We start from the raw sequence: 19116 nt of genomic DNA on the forward strand, positions 1-19116 counted from the left end.
TTATTGCCACGCCCACTTCTGTCTTGTTTTGATGTATTCGGGTTTGACCGGCAGAGACGGTTATCAACGCTCGACGCTGTCCGCGAAGTAGTGTTCTAGAAGCGTCGCGATTGTAGTAGATCGGTTTGTTAAGATTGCGCCCGCACGCGAATGTTCCAGCTTTGTCTAGAGATTACGCCGCCACCAGCGATATTGCTGGAAAGTTCGATAGCGCCTGTATAAAAGCCGACGCGCGTGACCGCTTGTCAGTTGATCGACGGACGACGCCCTGTTCGCCGCTATCATTGTACAGCGTGCATTGCTGTAGTTCTAGTTCTCATTTTCCGGCCACAAGTTCGGCCAAATAAACAGTTTCATCCTACAAACGCCGACTGCTGTCTTCGTCGACGTCACGACCACGTGACATCTGGTGGAGGTGCTGCTTCATGATCCGGACGCCACCGCGGAGCGCTGACCAAGCCCAAGCCGCGAAGAAGACGACTCTAAGGACAACCCGGATCCTCGAACCAGCCGCCGGCAGAAGGACTCCCCCCCCAATACGGACTCCTTCCGGATAAGCCAAGAGCCACGGCGACAAGAACAACAGGCACGATGACGGCGCAGCGAACCCTGCCGCGATAGTGATGGCAGCCGCCCAGGGAGCCGCCGACATTTCGGTGGTCGTCATGTGAAGACCCCGAAACCTGGCTGGAGACCGTTCGAAAGGGTCGCAACATTTAACAACTGGAACGCCGACGACAAGCTGCGCCACGTGTACTTACCTGGAAGAAGCAGCAAGGACATGGCTCGAGAACCGGAGTAGTCCACGCTTCGAACCTGGGATCTCTTTCGTAGTGCTTTTTTGGAGACGTTCACGAGCGTCGTTCGAAAGGAAAGGGCCGCAGCCTTGCTGGAGACACGGTTCAGCTCCCGAACGAAAACGTGAGCTCTTCGCGGAAGAAATGACCCGGCTGTTCCGCCACGCTGACCCCAACATGCCTGAAGAAAGAAGGTTCGTTTCCTCATGCGAGGAGTAAAGGAACAGCTCTTCGCTGGCCTTATGAGGAATCCGCCGAATACCGTCCAGAATTTGTCTCCGAAGCAACAACAATCGAGAAACCGCTTGAGATGCGAACACGGCAATACAACCGCAGCCTCTCGACCACAAGCTACGCCGACGTCCAAGCGCTAGGATCCGCCGACCTGCGTGAGACGATTCGAGCAATCGTGCAAGAGGAGCTACGAAAACTTCTACCTTCGTCGCAAACTCAAGTAGATTCCATCGCCGACCTCGTGCGCCAGGAGATCCAGCATTCACTCGGTGCGCCTCAGCTAGTAGAGCCGCAGCCGCAAGCTATGAGCTATGCTGCTGCAGCCCGCCGTCATGCTCCTCCTCCACGCCCACGCCAAGACGATACACCGCCGCAGTACCGTCGCCAGACGCCGCCGCCGCCACCGATGCCCTACCGTCCACCTGTCGGCCATACGCCGCCGCCGCCACCGACGCCCTACCGCCACCTGTCGGCCAGCGCTACACCCCGAGGAAGACCGATGTCTGGCGCGCCCCTGACAACCGCCCGCTCTGCTACCATTGCGGGGAGGCCGGCCACACGTACCGCCGCTGCCAGTACCGACAGATGGGACTACGAGGATTCGCCATCAACGCGCCGCGACCGCAGCCAGGCGAACGGCCTCGCGACATCGACGACTACCTAACCGGAACGCAGTGGCAAGAACGACGTCCTTCACGCTCGCCGTCGCCCGGCCGCTACATGTCACCGCACCGCCGGCCGTACACTGGCCCAAACCGGGGCGGTCGCCTAGCCCGTATCCGGAAAACTAAGGGCAGCAACCGATGGAGGTGCGGTTGCTGTACGACGAACTACCGAAGATCCTCCGCCGACGACGACGACGTCGCGACGAAACTTCAGAACACGACGCGAACCAGACAGACCCCTGACGACGAGATCTTGCGGACCAAAGAAGACCCGACGACGCAACATGGAAGCAGCGGAACAAACCGACGCAGCCGTGACCCGACGCCGAGACCCAACCGCAACGCAAGACGACGAACTAGCGACCTCGACGTTCTCATCGACGGCCACAACGTCACCGCTCTCGTCGATACTGGAGCCGACTATTGCGTCATCAGTGGGCCCTTCGCCACGAAGTTGAAGAAAGTTAAGACCGCTTGGGAAGGCCCCGAAATCCGCACCGCTGGAGGCCATCTGATAACGCCGATTGGTGTCTGCAGGGCGAGAGCGTCACCATCAATTACCGGACTTATCCTGCGAGCTTTGTAATCCTACAAAACTGTTCCAGGATGCAATACTTGGAATGGACTTCCTAAGTGAACACGGCGCCGTCATCGACCTGAGGTCGAGTCGATAACACTAACCCCAGATAAAGTGCTCCCGCGCGCCCCGCGCGACGCCAGGGAACCATGCATTGAATGTGATAGAAGAAACAGGTGACCATTCCGCCGCGTTCCAGCGTCATTATTTTCGTCAGGCACCGAAAAAGCTGAAGACATCGAAGGTGTCATCGAGAGCGATCAGCGTTTGCTGCTAGGACCTTGACATTTGCGTCGGCAAGGGGCATTGCTCGGTTGCATGAAGGAAAAGGAAGCGTGATGCTAACGAACTTCAGCCAGGAATACAGACACCTGAGCAGGGGCACGACGATTGCATACATCGAAGAAATCTTGGCCGTCAGCGATGCGTTTGCCTTTTCAGATTCTGACGAAGCTACGACGACGATCCCTGAGCCACCCTTCGACGTAAACCCAAGTCTTCCCGCTCGCCAACAGCAACAGCTCCGACGCCTTCTGCAGGAATACAGGGACTGTTTCTCGTCGTCATCGCGGGTCCGACAAACGCCCCTTGCTAAGCACCGCATCCAACAGAAGAAATGCTCGACCACTCCGTCAGAGTCCCTACCGGGTTTCGACGCGGGAACGGGAGGCCGTTAAGAAACAAGTCGATGAAATGCTACGCGACGACATCATCAGCCGTCCAACAGCCCGTGGGCGTCTCCCGTGTGTTAGTGAAGAAGAAGGATGGGACCCCTACGTTTCTGCGTCGATTATCGTCGCCTGAACAAAATCACAAAGAAGGACGTGTACCCTTCTCCACGGATAGACGACACCCTGGATCGACTCCACAACGCGAATTACTTTTCGTCGATGGACCTCAAGACCGGCTACTGGCAAATTGAAGTCGACGAGAGAGACCGAGAAAACGGACCGCCTTTATAACACCGGACGGCCTGTTCGAGTCAAGGTCATGCCTTCGGGTCTTTGCTCGGCGCCTGCGACTTTCCAACGAGTCATGGATACTGTGTTAGCTGGCTTTGAGTGGCAGACTTGCCTTGTTTACTTGGACGACGTCGTTGTGTATTCCTCGAACTTCGACGAACACCTCCAGCGACTTCAATCCGTACTTCAAGCATCAAGAAACTCCGGGCTCACCTGAAGCCAGAAAGTGCCGCTTCGCGTACGAGGAGCTCTTGTTTTGGGGTCACGTGATCAGCAAGACTGGAGTGCTCCCAGACCCGCAGAAAACAGCTGCCATCGCCGCTTTCCGCCACCCACCGACAAGAAGGCCGTGCGCCGATTTCGGCTTGTGCGCCTATTACAGACGCTTTGTCAAAGACTTTTCACGGATCGCCGAGCCACTAACGCAGCTCACGAAGACCGACGTCGAATTCAGGTGGCAAACAGCGCAAGTCGAAGCATTTCATGAACTGAAACGACGCCTGCAGACACCTCCGATACTTGCGCATTTCGACGAATACGCCGATACGGAGATTCACACCGATGCAAGCAGCATAGGACTCGGCGCCGTCCTTGTGCAGCGGACGGGCGGACTGGAAAGGGTTATCAGTTATGCTAGCCGGTCGCTGTCTAAAGCAGAGGTCAACTATTCCACAACAGAAAAGGAGTGCCTCGCCAATCTGGGCTACGTCAAAGTTTCGCCCCTACCTCTACGGCAGGCCCTTCAAAGTTGTGAGCGACCATCACGCCTTGTGTTGGCTAGCTAACTTGAAGGACCCTTCAGGTCGCCTCGCACGGTGGAGCCTAAGACTTCAAGAATTCGACATTACTTGTCGTTCTCACAAGTCCGGAAGGAAACACTCCGGACGCCCGACTGCTTGTCTCCGTGCCACCGTCGACCCACCAACGCCCGGACGATCCAGCGATGATGCCAGCTTCTTTGGGCCAGCCATAAGTACTGAAGACTTCGCCGAACGGACAGCGAGCCGACCCTGAACTGAAGGGTCTAGTGGAATGGAATACCTGGAGGGCAGGATCCGTCGTTGTCCCAAAAGTATTCAGGCGAGGATTGGCATCATTTCCTTGAAAAACAACGTCCTCGTAAAGAACTTCACCCGGCCCGAGCCAGCTACCTTATCGTTGTACCTTCGGGACTGCGACCAGAAATTTGCATGCCCTGCACGACGGACCCAACGGCTGGACACCTCGGACTTTCCCGAACGCTCGCACGAGTACAAGAAAGTACTACTGGCCGCGCCTTGCCGCCGACGTCACTCGCTACGTAAGGACGTGCCGAGACTGTCAGCGACGGAAGACACCGCCCACAAGACCAGCAGGCTTCCTTCAGCCGATCGAGCCTCCTCGGCGACCATTCCAGCAGATCGGGATGGACCTCCTGGGGCCGTTCCCAACGTCGACTTGCGGAAATAAATGGATCGTCGTGGCTACCGACTACCTCACCCGCTACGCCGAACAAAAGCCCCTGCCCAAAGGCAGTGCCGCTGAGGTAGCCAAGTTCTTCGTTGAGAACAATCGTCCTTCGACACGGCGCCCCGGAGTTCTCATCACCGACAGAGGTACGGCGTTCACGGCTGACCTGACTCGGGCGATCTTTGAATACAGCCACACAAGCCACCGCCGCACCACCGCGTACCACCCACAGACCAACGGCCTCACCGAGCGTCTAAATAAGACCATCGCCGACATGCTGGCCATGTACGTCGACGTCGAACACAAGACGTGGGACGCCATCCTTCCGTACGTGACCTTCGCGTACAACACGGCCGTACAGGAAACGACGCAGATGACGCCATACAAGTTGGTCTACGGACGGAGCCCGGCAACGACGCTCGACGCCATGCTACCAAACGTGACCGACGAGTATAACATCGACGTGACCACGTACCTACAGCGCGCCGAAGAAGCACGACAGCTTCGCCGCCTACGGATCAAGAACCAGCAGACGACTGACAGCCGCCGCTACAACCTTCGACGACGCCACATGGAATACCAACCCGGTGACCGTGTATGAGTATGGACGCCAGTACGCCGACGAGGACTTAGTGAGAAGCTTCTTCGACGATACTTCGGACCGTACAGGGTACTTCGATGCCTGGGCACACTCGACTATGAGGTTGTCCCAGACAGCATTACGAACTCTCAGCAGCGCCGTGCGCGACCTGAAGTCGTCCATGCCGTGCGCCTTAAGCCGTTTTTCGCGCGTTAGCGAGCCTGGGGACTCTATTTTTTTCCTTTGTTATTGTAATTTATTTGTGTATACACTTGTTTTTTTTCTCTTCTATGTTCTTTCACAAGCATCGGGACGATGCTTTTTCAGAGGGGGGCATTGCCACGCCCACTTCTTGTCTTGTTTTGATGTATTCGGGTTTGACCGGCAGGGACGGTTATCAACGCTCGACGCTGTCCGCGAAGCATTGTTCGAGAAGCTTCACGTCTATAGTAGATCGTTCTGTTAAGATTGCGCCCCGCACGCGAATGTTCCAGCTTTGTCTAGAGATAACGCCGCCACCAGCGATATTGCTGGAAAGTTCGATACCGCCTGTATAAAAGCCGACGCGATTGACCGCTTGTCAGTTGATCGACGGACGACGCCCTGTTCGCCGCTATCATTGTACAGCGTGCATTGCTGTAGTTCTAGTTCTCATTTTCCGGCCACAAGTTCGGCCAAATAAACAGTAAAACTTGCATGTGCTCCTTTCCAGCCCTCCTCCTCCTAGGGCCTTTCTGTCCTCACTCCCCTCCCCTATACAGAGTAGCATGTACTTTAGGTACGCCGGCAGAATTCTCTGTTTTTCATTTAAGAGCTTTCTCTCTCTCTCTCTCTCTCTCTCTCTCCCTCTCTCTCTCTATCTATCTATCTATCTATCTAGTCGCCTACGTCTGGGCGCTCTCCTGGTAGTCTCCATAACTTGTAATATACCAAAATTTGCATAGCAGGGGATCAGTGTACGACGAACACGATTCACTGGTCATGACATGAATAACGCAAAATACCTGTCGCGGACGTCATGAAACCCTTCCTCTCAGTCACGTGCGGCACATACCCACATACCAGAGTTCATGTGTTGCGGGTATGTGCCGCATGTGATACAGAGTATTAACCAACACAGTAACTGCAAACACACACACTGACACGCAAGGAAAGTGATAATAATAATAATTGTTGGGGTTTTATGTCGCAAAACCACGATATGATTACGAGAGACGCCGTAGCGAAGACCTCCGAAGTTGTGACCTGGTATTATTTAACGTGCACCGAGTGTATCTAGCATTTTGCCTCCATTGACATGCGACCGCCGCGGCCGGGATTGAACCCGCGACCTTCGGGTCAGCAGCCGAGCACCGTAACCGCTGCACTACCGCGGCGGACGCAAGGAAAGTGGGGAAACTGAAGACAGAACACCCCTATAAGACGCTCAACTACTTTGCGCTCGTTCACGTGGTCCGCAACGTGGACCACGTCGATTACGCAAAAACCGGGGTCAATGCTTCCTACAATAAATCTGCCGAGAGAACCAGGCCTCTCATTATTACCAGTGACTTCAACATTGATTTATCAGGACCCAACAACGCCTGGTCATTATACTGCGTGAAAGACGGCTTGAATGCGGACAGGGCATCAAAAGACCTCGCTGCCACGACCACACAGGAGGCGTCATCGTAAGAGGCATCCAGGATTTCCACCAGCTGTGCTATACCTCGCGCTTCACTACACTTAGACCCCTCGTAGCCGTGATCACGAACGGATCCGATTAACTAGTCCGGTCCAGCTGCTGGTGCTCACTGATCACGGTGACGATGGCCTTGCTCAAGAACCGTCAAGTACCCCTTCTACACATACACACGGGTTCGTGAAACGTGCGTGCGTTCTCCGTCATAACGGACAAGTATAAGCATAACAACTGAAACGCATGTGTAATAACTGCAACTGTGACTGTAACGTATGTGCAGTGCGCCTGCGCGTGCCACTCGGCTGTGTGTATATCCAGGGGAACTTTCCTGAATGAAGCCTAATTGCGAGTAACGCCTGTTCTGTGCATTTGTGTTCCTTCTTTGTGCTATTGGTATTCGCGCTATCAAGTATTGAAGAATATAAGCACTACATATCAGCTTACCGCGTCTGGTGTTGGTAACACCCATGGTGCTGTTGGCATCGTTACGCAACTGTAAACAACTGGTTATATAATACATATGCGACTCTTCAGCATATGAGTGTGTGTATACCACTTCCACATTTCTCTAGCGTCATTCCGTAATGTTTCGCTCAATATGAAAAATTACACCATTTCCCGCTAAAGGGGACCATGAGACGATGCCAAGCCGGTGGACTTGCACGATCGCGTTCCGTTGGCGTTCTTTGGGCATGCTACCGACCTCGCGTCGTGGAAGGCGAAGAGGAACGCTACGCGCGTCTTGTCTTCCCTCTAGCCTGGCCTTTAATTCTCACAGGGCGAGCGGGGAACGCAGTCGGCAGGCATGCGAGAGGGGGGCAGCGTAGGAGAGGAGAGAGAGGGGGAGGGGACGCGCATGCGCTGGTGCTCATCGCAGCGTTGCGCAGGAGAGAATTTCGGCATGTCTAGCCCGCGTTTCATAGGAAGAGTGGAAAGGGGGAGGGGAGAGGGGAAGCGGAGAGGGTAAGGGTAAGGGTGGTCACGCCGCACACCACCACCACCACCGCCACCACCGGATTGAACTCCGCCATAAGATACTTCGCATCTAAAATACGCCACAGTCACCATCCCGCGCATGCTTCGCATAACATCGATTCCCACGGCGTGGGATCTGCCGATTTGTTGCTCATCGTCAGCTGGGACGCAACCGAACCCGCAGACCTTGTGCTCACGATGCCAAAAGGTGATAAGCGATATGTAGATGACATATGCTTGGCTGTTTTGTGTTCTCTGTCGTCCCGCATTAGGGGCGCTACACCGAATTCTTGCACAATGCATGCTTGTTCTAAACACCGAGGAAGAGTGAAATAGTGCACGTATTTTTATCTCACAATGCGCTTTGCAATGCATATAGAAATGGTAGCACGTATGACCAATATAAATAAAATTGATGAAAGAAGACTTTTATCTTATTTCATATAATGTCTCATCTCTTATGTCTCATCTTGTAGAGTACATTGTGGATGCGGGAATAGTGAAATTTTCAAATGTAGTGAAAAACGAATATCGAAAAAAAAAATTGGCTGCGCATGTCACGTACAGCATGAAATATTGTGATTTTTGACGTTCCACCAAATACGAAGCTTCTGCATATAACGCTTAAAATAAGAAGCAATCGTGATCGTACATGTTCACGGAGTTTGTTTATAAAACAGAAATGTGTTATAAAAGTTTTACGACAGTAAAGCACCTTCAATTTTCACATACGAATACATCGAGGCGGAAGTACTGTGACGCTGTTAAAGCTGCATTGAAATGACTAATTAAGAAAAGCTCGTTATTACACTAACTAGCAGATCGAAGGCAGTTGTTTTCATGTAAGAGTTGTACGACACACAATATATGGCACGCCGATTCTTTAGAAAACGAAGGAATTGCGCGTGATTTGAGATATTACTACGCACGCTTAATTCTTTATTTCGATGTGTTCGGGTTTGACGCCGCCGACCAAAAACCAACAAAAAAAATTCGGCAGATCCCACGTACCGTGTGAGTCGATGTTATGCGAAGCATGCGGCAGTAGGTGACTGTGGCGTAACTTTTTTTTACTGAGCGACACGTTACAAAATGACGCTAAAGATTTGTATAAATTTTATACGCACACATATACATGTTGAAGAGCCGCATATGTGTTATATAACCAGTTGCTTACGGGTGGGTAACGCTGCCAATGGCAACGTGGGTATTACCAACACCAGAAGCGGTAAGCTGATATGTAGTGCCCATACGTGTCCCGAGAACGCACGCACGTTTCACGAACCCGTGTGCATGTGTGCAAGAAGTTCTTGACAGTTCTTGAACAAGGGCATCATCACCGTGATCAGTGAGCACCAGCAGTTGGTCATGACTTGTTATAGGATCCGGTCGTGATCGCGGTGACGAGGTTCCATGTGTAGTGAAGTATGTGGTATAGTAGAGCTGGTGGAATTCGTGAATGCCTCGGTCATTTCGTCGACAAATTGTCTGTCCACAGAGCCGGCGACATGTCGGAACCTGTAGCCACCCTTCGCGTTGGTGAGGTATAGGCCGTCGAGGCTGGTAGGCCTGGATAGTGCTACATAGACCAACATCAGTGGATGGTGTTTGTCGTATTCGTAGACTACCTGGGCGTATGTGGCCTACGTAGCCGAGTCTACAAAGCGGCTGTCAATCAATCTGGCATCATCCTCGGTCAGCATGAGGCCATCGCCCAGCCTCGTAAGAAATGAAGAGGACACTGCGTCGTTCTGGTGGACGAAGTGCACTTTACGGTGCGGTGATGTGGATATCATATGTAACTTTCGTTAATGTATTCCTCCGGGATCGAGCAATGCTTCAATATAGCTTGCTGAATCATAGGAATACAAACGTGTTTATTAGACTGCTATAAAAGTGGAGCCAACACTGGAACTACAGACGTTAATCTGATATGACGCCTGTATCGTAGGAGTACACATCATATGTTTATCATGTAGTGTTTATTGCTTTCTTGTAAAATTAGATAGCCAGCACCACAACCACAATTGACGTTGCACCAATATTACGCCTGCGTAGGCTGTTTTTCCAAACCAGTTTATAGACCTGGCGTGGCTCAGTGGTAGAATACCTGATTGCCACGCTGAATGCTTGGGTTCGATTCCTGCTGGGATCCTAATTTTCATTCTTTCCATTCGTTGAGTCAACGCTGCCTATGTTTGGTTTTCTTAACGCTCTAGCATTTAAGTTACCAATGTCTGTTCTCGCCGTTCCTGGGTAGATATAAACTGTCAATCACCTGTGGCGCATACCCGTACACCGCGGCCCGTGGTAAACGGGTATGTGCCACATGTGTCTAGTGGAAACGGTTTGACGACGTACGCGACAGAATTTTAACGTTATTCATGTCATGGCCCGGCAATCATAATCGTCAAATCCTCTTACCCTCCCATGCAAATTTTGGTCTACACCAAGTTAAGGAGGCGATCGTGAGAGCACCCAGACGTAGGCGGCTAGATAGATAGATAGATAGATACGTAGATAGAAACGCTCAAAGTGCCAGAGGTTCGCTAAGAAATGCTTCGCATTTAAAAGAAGAGAAGACTGTTATCACTGGCGCAAGCCGCGCCACAATTTTTTGAGAAACTTGTCGACTGTTTTATACACTATTATTATAAGATAGCGCGCACGGCCCGAATATTCGAGATTATTCTCCAATGCGGCAGTTCAGGCACGTTGGTAATCGATTTTGAAAAACTAAAAGCGAACAAAATGCACGCATATACACCTGCCTGTGTATGTGTACATGTGTGCGTTTTTTCGTCGTGTTTTCTGTGCTTTTAGTTTTCAAAAAAAGAAAACGAATTAATTGTGGAGCTAGCAAGCCCCAGCAATAACGCTGCAATTTTCAATCATTCCGCTGTGTAGAAACGCGACTGCCTTCAACTTTTCAATACAAACATGCCCGTTTGCTGCAACCGTTAGAAAGTTCATTATGCAATTTTAGTTAACTTGTCGGCTCACAACGATAGTTATTGTCTCACTTTGGGTCCCCCTGAATGAAAAACTTATCTGCAAAGGTGGTTTTCACGTTCTTCTCAGTGCTGAATTTTAACAAAATCAGAAAGCTTAACTTCGAACACCCGGTATAATAATATAATACCTGGTACTCGCATTCATGTAGACTTATTTGTTTGCCTTTTCCACGGACGTACCGCAAATTTCGCGAACATAGGTTAAAAAAAGAAAGAAAAAGAGAATAAGAAAAGATGAACAGAGAAAGAAACAGAGGATAATTACTTCTCATTAATATTGTGTTCCTTAAAAGTCATCTCTTTCCTTATTTCCCCCGTGCCATCCTTCCCTGCTCAGCTATCAGCGCGCTCGTCGTGACGAGAGAAGAGGGAAATGAATTACAGCGTGCGACATATCTCTGTAACTCCGCTCCTGCTTGACATTCTAAAAATTTTTGCGGCAGTCGATTCGTGAGGCAATGAGATCATTAACGAAACCATGAAACCATTCGGTGGTTACTTAATGTTAGCGAATTGCGACTCGAGCGCACACACACACACACGTGTGTGTGTGTATATATATATATATATATATTATAATATATATATATATATATATATTTATATATATATATATATATATATATATATATATATAATGTTGTCATGTCATACGCGGCTGACGTATACCAGTTTACCGGTCAATTGGCACACAGGACAAGCACCAACCGCCAACGAAACTGGTTTATTAATTGCGCGCTCACAATTGAGGGTGATACAGCGGATTAAATCCGTCATTGTTGTGATCAGATCCTGGGCGTTTACACGTTTATACAAGGTTCATTCCAGCAGAACACATGCCTGCAGCCGCTAGTTAAGGCTGCTGCTGCTAATGCATGCAGCAGGGGCGGCGCCAGAATTTTTTTACTGGTCTCCCACATCAAGTGAGTTCCTTCGGGGGTGGGAATAGGGGTGGGGGAGTTGGATGGGCAAGCGAAAATGTTACCTGTAGTTAGGTATGACCCGGAAGTCATGTGCCACAGGTGGGAGGTAAAATGAAGTGTATAGCGAGGAAGTTTGAACTGACGTAACGTATACGAAAGCTCATTAGATAGCGTCGACGCGAATTTCTCTCGGGTTTACCGCTCGCCACATGGCATTTTTTTTTTGTCTGTGAGCGGCCGAATGCTTGCGCATCCGGCCGTCTTTTATTTACTTCTTTTTCACAGCCGCTGATCTCTACGGCATTGGTCCTCATAAATTTCCAAAGGTCGTGACACCGAAATGACTGACCCATTTTAACGACTTCCCTTCGTTAAAAGTTCTACGGATCGAAAGCGGTGAAAAAAAATAACATACAGATAGAGAATCTACTGCAAACATTTTTCAACGCTAGTAAAACGTAGCGAACTAAGTTTTTAATAATGCGGTGCGGATATGGATATATCGATTACGACGATTATCGAGCAAATATAACGATGTAGTCGCATACAACGATGTGGCAGTGTAAATATAAGAATGCCGTATCCAACGCACGGCTAACTCATTCTTTTCGCAAAAGCAGTTTCATTTTTTTTTCCTTTAGTGGACCATGAGCTATATTATTATGTAAATAGTGAAACTGCTCATAGCAAACAGTGGACCCGAAGTTTTCGTGCACACGGACTGGGCGCTCTCTATAATTACTAATTATTACACGTGAAGATGCGTTAACCTATGCGGACGTCCGCATTGCCTGCATAACTCGATCATATATATATATATATATATATATATATATATATATATATATATATATATATATAGAACTAAGCAAATTTTTAACACGAAAGTGTTTTGTGCTGGGGTCCACCAAGTACTTCCGTTACAGGATATGATGTTCATAAAGTGGACGCCGGCGGGTGAGAAAGAAAAACAAAGAAAAAAATCCGCCGCTGGGAATCGTACCCACGACCTTGCGGCCGCGACGGTAGGCGCCCGACGCTCAACCGACTAAGCTACCTTGGCAGTGCTGGACGCGTCACGAACGCGCCTTATATCTTTCACACATTCTCTCTCGCACGGTGCTCTCTGTTGGCGGTGTAGGTAGGCGGGTGCGGAGCGGGGCAGTGCCACCGTCTGTGAGTGGTGAAAAGAAGTAATGCGTCACGATCAACACTTACTAGCGCTTGCCCCGAGATTGCGCTCGATATCGCAGGTCATAGTTAAAGCGTCTCGACACCAGCGAGGGACACTGGCCGCGCTGGCGTCGCCGAGGCACCCTAGATGCAGTTACGTTCTTTGCCTTTCGCTTCGTGTTAGCGTGCACCGGCTCATCGGAGTAGTGCATCTTCCGCATGCACCAACGGGATTTCTCCGCCGCCGACTGCTTCGACTGCGAGAGCACCGACTAACAAAACTGCTGCAATATGCGTTGCAGAAGGGACATGATTTCGACGGGCGAATGTCATGCCTTGGTGGAGCGAGACCGAGGCCAGCGGGACGCACGTGTTTGTGGCCTAGGCCAACGTTACTAGATTAGGTTCAGTTTTCAAACTCCTGTGCCTGCGTGGACCCGTCACCAATTCTCGCATCTTGTGGCGCTGCTGTTCCTTCTTGCTCGGTCAGCACGGCGCGGTCGGGGCGGCGCAGCATTCTGTCCGCGGCTGTGCACATGGTTTGGCGTTGTGTTTACATGCGCGTGGAGGTGCATTCTCGGTTTTGCGATCCTCGTAGTGTAGCCGCATAGTGCTGACTGCAGTCAGCTAGTGACCGATGCCGACGTGTTGTGATCCTGGGTACACACAAGCGGCTATATGCGACGGATATCAACAAGTGAGTCAGCGCGGCATTTCTCCGCTCCCAGCGCCGAGACGCTTCGCTTCGCATGAACAAAGTCCCTTCCGCACGCCGACAAAGAGCTCTGGACGAAGCCTAAGGTTTGCGACATCTATTTTCGCGACAATGATGTCCTCAAAAACTGCGTGCATGCAATCAACGGAGCGTTTGCTCAAACAGCGCGTGAAAAATGAAGCATGTTGAAGGTGCGATCCCGAGTTTTTTTTTTTTTTTCTCCAAACCTACCTTCCCACCTCTCGAACCTCTAGAAGCCGCCTCAGAAACAGCGAGAAAAAGAAAGAGAGAGAGCGCGTTCCGGAGCATCGCCACTATTGGTAATCGACCTCCAAAAACTACTCATGACAGTCGACAATCCTTAAGTTTGTGAAGGAGAAGGGGCTCATGGAAGCAGCTGCATCACATCTCGTGAATGCAAAGTTCTTTCGTTGCGAGTAACTGGCGCGTTCTGCCGCACTCAGGAAAAATGCGTGCAAAGAGATGCGTCAAGTGAGAAGTATAGCTACAAGCGCGGAAGCAAAATAAAATGAAAATTTTCGAAAGGAAGGCGATGAGGGCAGCAGCAGTAAGATTTTCTTCTTTCATCAAACTGAACGAAGCTTCAGCAAGTCGCCTGATAAGTTTGATGGTTCTGTCGGACTTTTCTACTCCAGCAGTACAAAGCGGGCTCATATCTGTCGACCATATGCTTTAGTTATTGCGTTCATCCTCCTGTTGCACTTGCACTTGTTCACTTGTGAATGTGGGGCTCCGATGACAGAAAATAGCGCTGCCTTCTTTCTTTTTCATCCCGAAATAAGGTGCCGAGAGCGCGTACATACCAGGAGAAGCTGCCTTGAATTTATCCACAGTACTTTAAAATATGTACACCAATTGGTCCGTTGATTGGTACTTCACGGCTTCCTCAATGGTTTAAAATAGTAGCGCTGAAACGAATAATTGGTACTTTCCTTCAAAGTACTGTTAACTTGAGTCTGACAAACTAGTAGCGCGTTTCCATGCTTGTTACCGCTGCTGAGATATTTACATTGTAGTCAAACTGAAATGAAAATGCAACTTAACTTGAAAATAAACTTTGGCGTCTTGGTGGCGATGACTAAATGTAACGCGAATCTTAACCGTGCCTTTTTTACTAAATGCACGAGAATCGGCAACAGCCTAACATAGAGCGTAGCGAACGGCCAGGGCTGCTGGAGCTATTGAAAACTCACTTCAACAGCGTACCCCGGGAGAACGCAGCTTAGTTTTTCACAATTCGGTAAAGCTTTTCTATCAATTCACTATACAGGAGGCCTTGAAAATATTACAAAGTTCATAGGTGCAAACACTTGTTGCGATTGTAGGTTGCGAAGTCGGAGGACCCGAGCGTGTTCGCCAATACGAGAGCTGCACTCGCGTAGAGCTGCTTGCGGCGCTCCCGCCATCTGGCGACAAGCCAAGACACGGGTGCGTCCGCGATGTACGGCGTCTGCGGAGAGTTTGACGACAGAACCTAGTCTAGTAACGTTGGGCCTGCCGGCCTATATTTGCCTGAGCATCGGCAAGCCGTGCATGATCAGAGCCAACATCGACGTAAGCGACGGCCTCGGTAACGGAAACATGGGCACCTTGTGGTACATCGAGCTTGACGAACACGGCAACCTCGTGCGACTGTGGCTTGAATTTCCAACCTCTACAGTAGGCATTGTCGTACCAGCCAGGACGAAGCGCATCACTACCGCACAGCCCTCAATAGAATTGAAATGGGTGCCCGCGGTAATGCGAACCACCACAACCACGATATATCGCTTAAAAATATCTCTTGTAAGAGGACCAATTTCCCCTTGCGCAAGCAATACACCTAGGTAGTCTACAGATACGAGAAGCGCCAACCACTGAAGTTGGTCTACGTAGCACATTCCAGGGCTACCAGCCTTGACCACCTATACCTCACCAACGCAAAAGGTGACTTCAGGTTCCGACATATCGCCGGCTCTATCAACCGACAGTCTGTCAACAACATGACCCAGCTAGCAAACAGGCCTCTAGACATTGCCTTAGACCGTACTACCACCTTTATTCGATGCCACAGCCACAACAATCACCTCAGGCTCGCCGCTCAGCGTACAGTATGTGCACGCGCACGCGCACGACCTCGAAAAAGACGATCTGCTCATAGAAACTGGCGTGAGCACTTCCTGAAACCTGGAGCGATGAGCCCACCGTGTCGTCCACAGCAAGCAGCTTCATTGCAGGTGCGGAGGCGTGGACACATATAAGAACACGGCGATGCGCAACTTCAACGTAGGCCCCATCCCCCTTCTCCGATTGCCAGACATCGAACACACATAAAGAAGCAGCGAAATTGGCGAGTTCTGCGTTGCGCACATCAGTTACAATAACAAAGACATTCCGCTCGCCGCCATCTACCTGAGAACTCTCAAGAACCTCTTCCACACATGCACACGGGATTTGAAACTTGCGTGCGTTCTCCATCATGACGGACACCAGCTTACCGCGTCTGGAGCTGTTAATACCCATGTTGCTGTTGGTATCCTTACGCAACTGTAAACAACCGGTTATATAACGCATGTTGGACTCTTCAGCATATATGTGTGCGTATACCACTTGCACATGTATTTAGCGTCATTTCGTAACGTTTCGCTCAATGTAAAAAAATTCGCATTACCACGGGCACCCACTTCAGTTTTCTTCAGGGATGTGCGGTAGTGACGTGCTTCGTACTGGCTGGGACGGCAATGTTTCCCGTGGGCCCTGGAAATTCAAGCCACAGTCGCACTCGGTTACCGTGCTCGTAATGCTCAATGTACCACACAGTACCCATGTTTCCGTTAACGATGCCGACGTCGCTTACGGTGATGTTGGCAATGATCGTGTACGGCTTGCCGATGCCCTAGCAAACAGAGGCCGGCATGCCACCCATGTCGCTTGCGTTCATCTTGGCCACCTTGGTCAGGGCATCCCTGCGTACCTGCTCTCTCTCATAGCCAGTTATGTTATCACATGTGGGATGACATAACACGTTGTCCGCAGCGTCGAGGCAACGTGCGTTATAGCGGTCGACGTCCGCATTGCTGTAGTATAGCCGTATGCCGTCAGGCCACTTAGCGGCGACTTCTTCGCGTATCACTAAGCGGCTCTCAATCAATCTGACGTTATATTCGGTCAGCATGAGGCCATCGCCTGGCCTCATTAGAAATGATGAGAACACTGCGTCATTCTGGCGGACCACCTGGACGAGTTGATGGCAGTCGAGCGTCTTCCAGGGGAGTTCTGTCTTCAGCTCCCTCACTAGCCTTTCGATTCGATGTGTATGTTCGCGTTTACTGTGTTGATTGAGACTGTGAATCACCTGTGCGGCATACCCGCATAACATGAACTGTGGTATGCGGGCGTGTGCCACTCGTGACTGATGGAAAGCGGTTTATGACGTACACGACAGGCGTTTTGCGCTATTCCTGTCATGACCAGTGAATCGTGTTCGTCATGCACTGATCCCCTTTGATGCCAATTTTGGTACATTACAAGTTATGGAGACGACCAGGAGAGCGCCCAGACGTAGGCGGATAGATAGATAGATAGATAGATAGATAGATAGATAGATAGATAGATAGATAGATAGATAGATAGATAGATAGATAGATAGATAGATAGATAGATAGATAGATAGATAGATAGATAGATAGATAGATAGATAGATAGATAGATAGATAGATAGATAGATAGATAGATAGATAGATAGATAAATAATAATATCTGGGGTTTACGTCCCAAAACCACGATATGATTATGAGAGACGCCGTAGTGGAGGGCTCCGGAAATTTCGACCATCTGGTGTTCTTTAACGTGCACCTAAATCTAAGTACACGGGCCTCTACCATTTCGCCTCCATCGAAATGCGACCGCCGCGAGCGGGATCGAAGATAGATAGATAGATAGATAGATAGATAGATAGATAGATAGATAGATAGATAGATAGGATAGATAGATATAGATAGATAGATAGATAGATAGATAGATAGATAGATAGATAGATAGATAGATAGATAGATAGATAGATAGAATAGATAGATAGATAGATAGATAGATAGATAGATAGATAGATAGATAGATAGATAGATAGATAGATAGATAGATAGATAGATAGATAGATAGATAGATAGATAGATAGATAGATAGATGGGTGGATGGTTGGATGGATGGATGGATGGATGGATGGATGGATGGATGGATGGATGGATGGATGGATGGAAACGTCCAAAGTGCCTGAGATTCGCTAAAAAAATGCTTCGCATTTGAATATACTTTAGTTGCATTCGCATGGCGTGCATAGGCTGTATACTTGGTGCAATCTTGTTGGACTACAGTTCAAATAAACTGCAATTTAATGCTCTGTAGGCAATACATATATGCAGGGCGCACACAATGCTGTAAGAATAGTGCGCTTAGAAACCTCCATCTTATCCTATATATATTACCTCTTGATAAAAAAAAAGCTATCAAGACATACAGACAGAACTTCACATATACATTAGCGCATTCCCTAGAAGAAATTCGCTGAAGTGCATATTGGAGGTCTGACGGCAAGTCCCTGGACGACGATAATGTGCGCAGGTTTTGGAAGAGTGGATCGCGAAGTACGGAAAGGTGTTCGGGTTCTACAAGGGCACTGTACCGTACCTAGTCATCAGCGACGTGGACATGATCAAAGAATGTTTCATCAAGGAGTCGGGCGTCTTTTACGACCGCCCCCGCACTGCTCTCGAAGTGAAACCCTACAGCAAGACGCTGCTCTTCTTACGAGGTGCGTGAACTTAAACTACCATAATAAAAATGCCTGATGACGTAAATAACGAAAACTCCTGGTAGCTACAACTTATAGTTACGGTAAGCAAAAATCATTTTTACGTAGAGGATCCGAGTTCCATTTTCAACAAAAGATGTACGCTGTAGCAGTTTTCGTATGCTGACCATAGGTCGGCAAACTCACTCATGAGTCTACTCAGACTCACTCAGACTCAGATGAGCCCGTGAGTCTGAGTGTTACTGAGTCCGGGTGAGAAATATGTTGGTGAGTTTGAGTCCGAGTGAGTCCGATCGAGGAAATTTTTAATGAGTCTGAGTGCGGGTGAGTCCGGTTGAGGATAATATTTGGTGAGTCTGAGTCCAAGTGAGCCCTAAGCGCAAAATATATTTCTTGAGTGAGTCTGAGTGAGCTCCGCCTTTTATTGCCGACCTATGGTCCTACCTACTCAGCTTCAGCATTACTGTCAGCCTTATATCGGCTTACGTTGATATTATGGGACAAGTATGACCGTCATTTCGCTGCTTCCGTCACGCAACTGCATCGTGCCAGCTGATAATATAA

The sequence above is a fragment of the Rhipicephalus sanguineus genome, chromosome 9 (genome assembly GCF_013339695.2).
Source record: "Rhipicephalus sanguineus isolate Rsan-2018 chromosome 9, BIME_Rsan_1.4, whole genome shotgun sequence".
In the NCBI taxonomy this organism is placed as follows: Eukaryota; Metazoa; Arthropoda; class Arachnida; order Ixodida; family Ixodidae; genus Rhipicephalus; species Rhipicephalus sanguineus.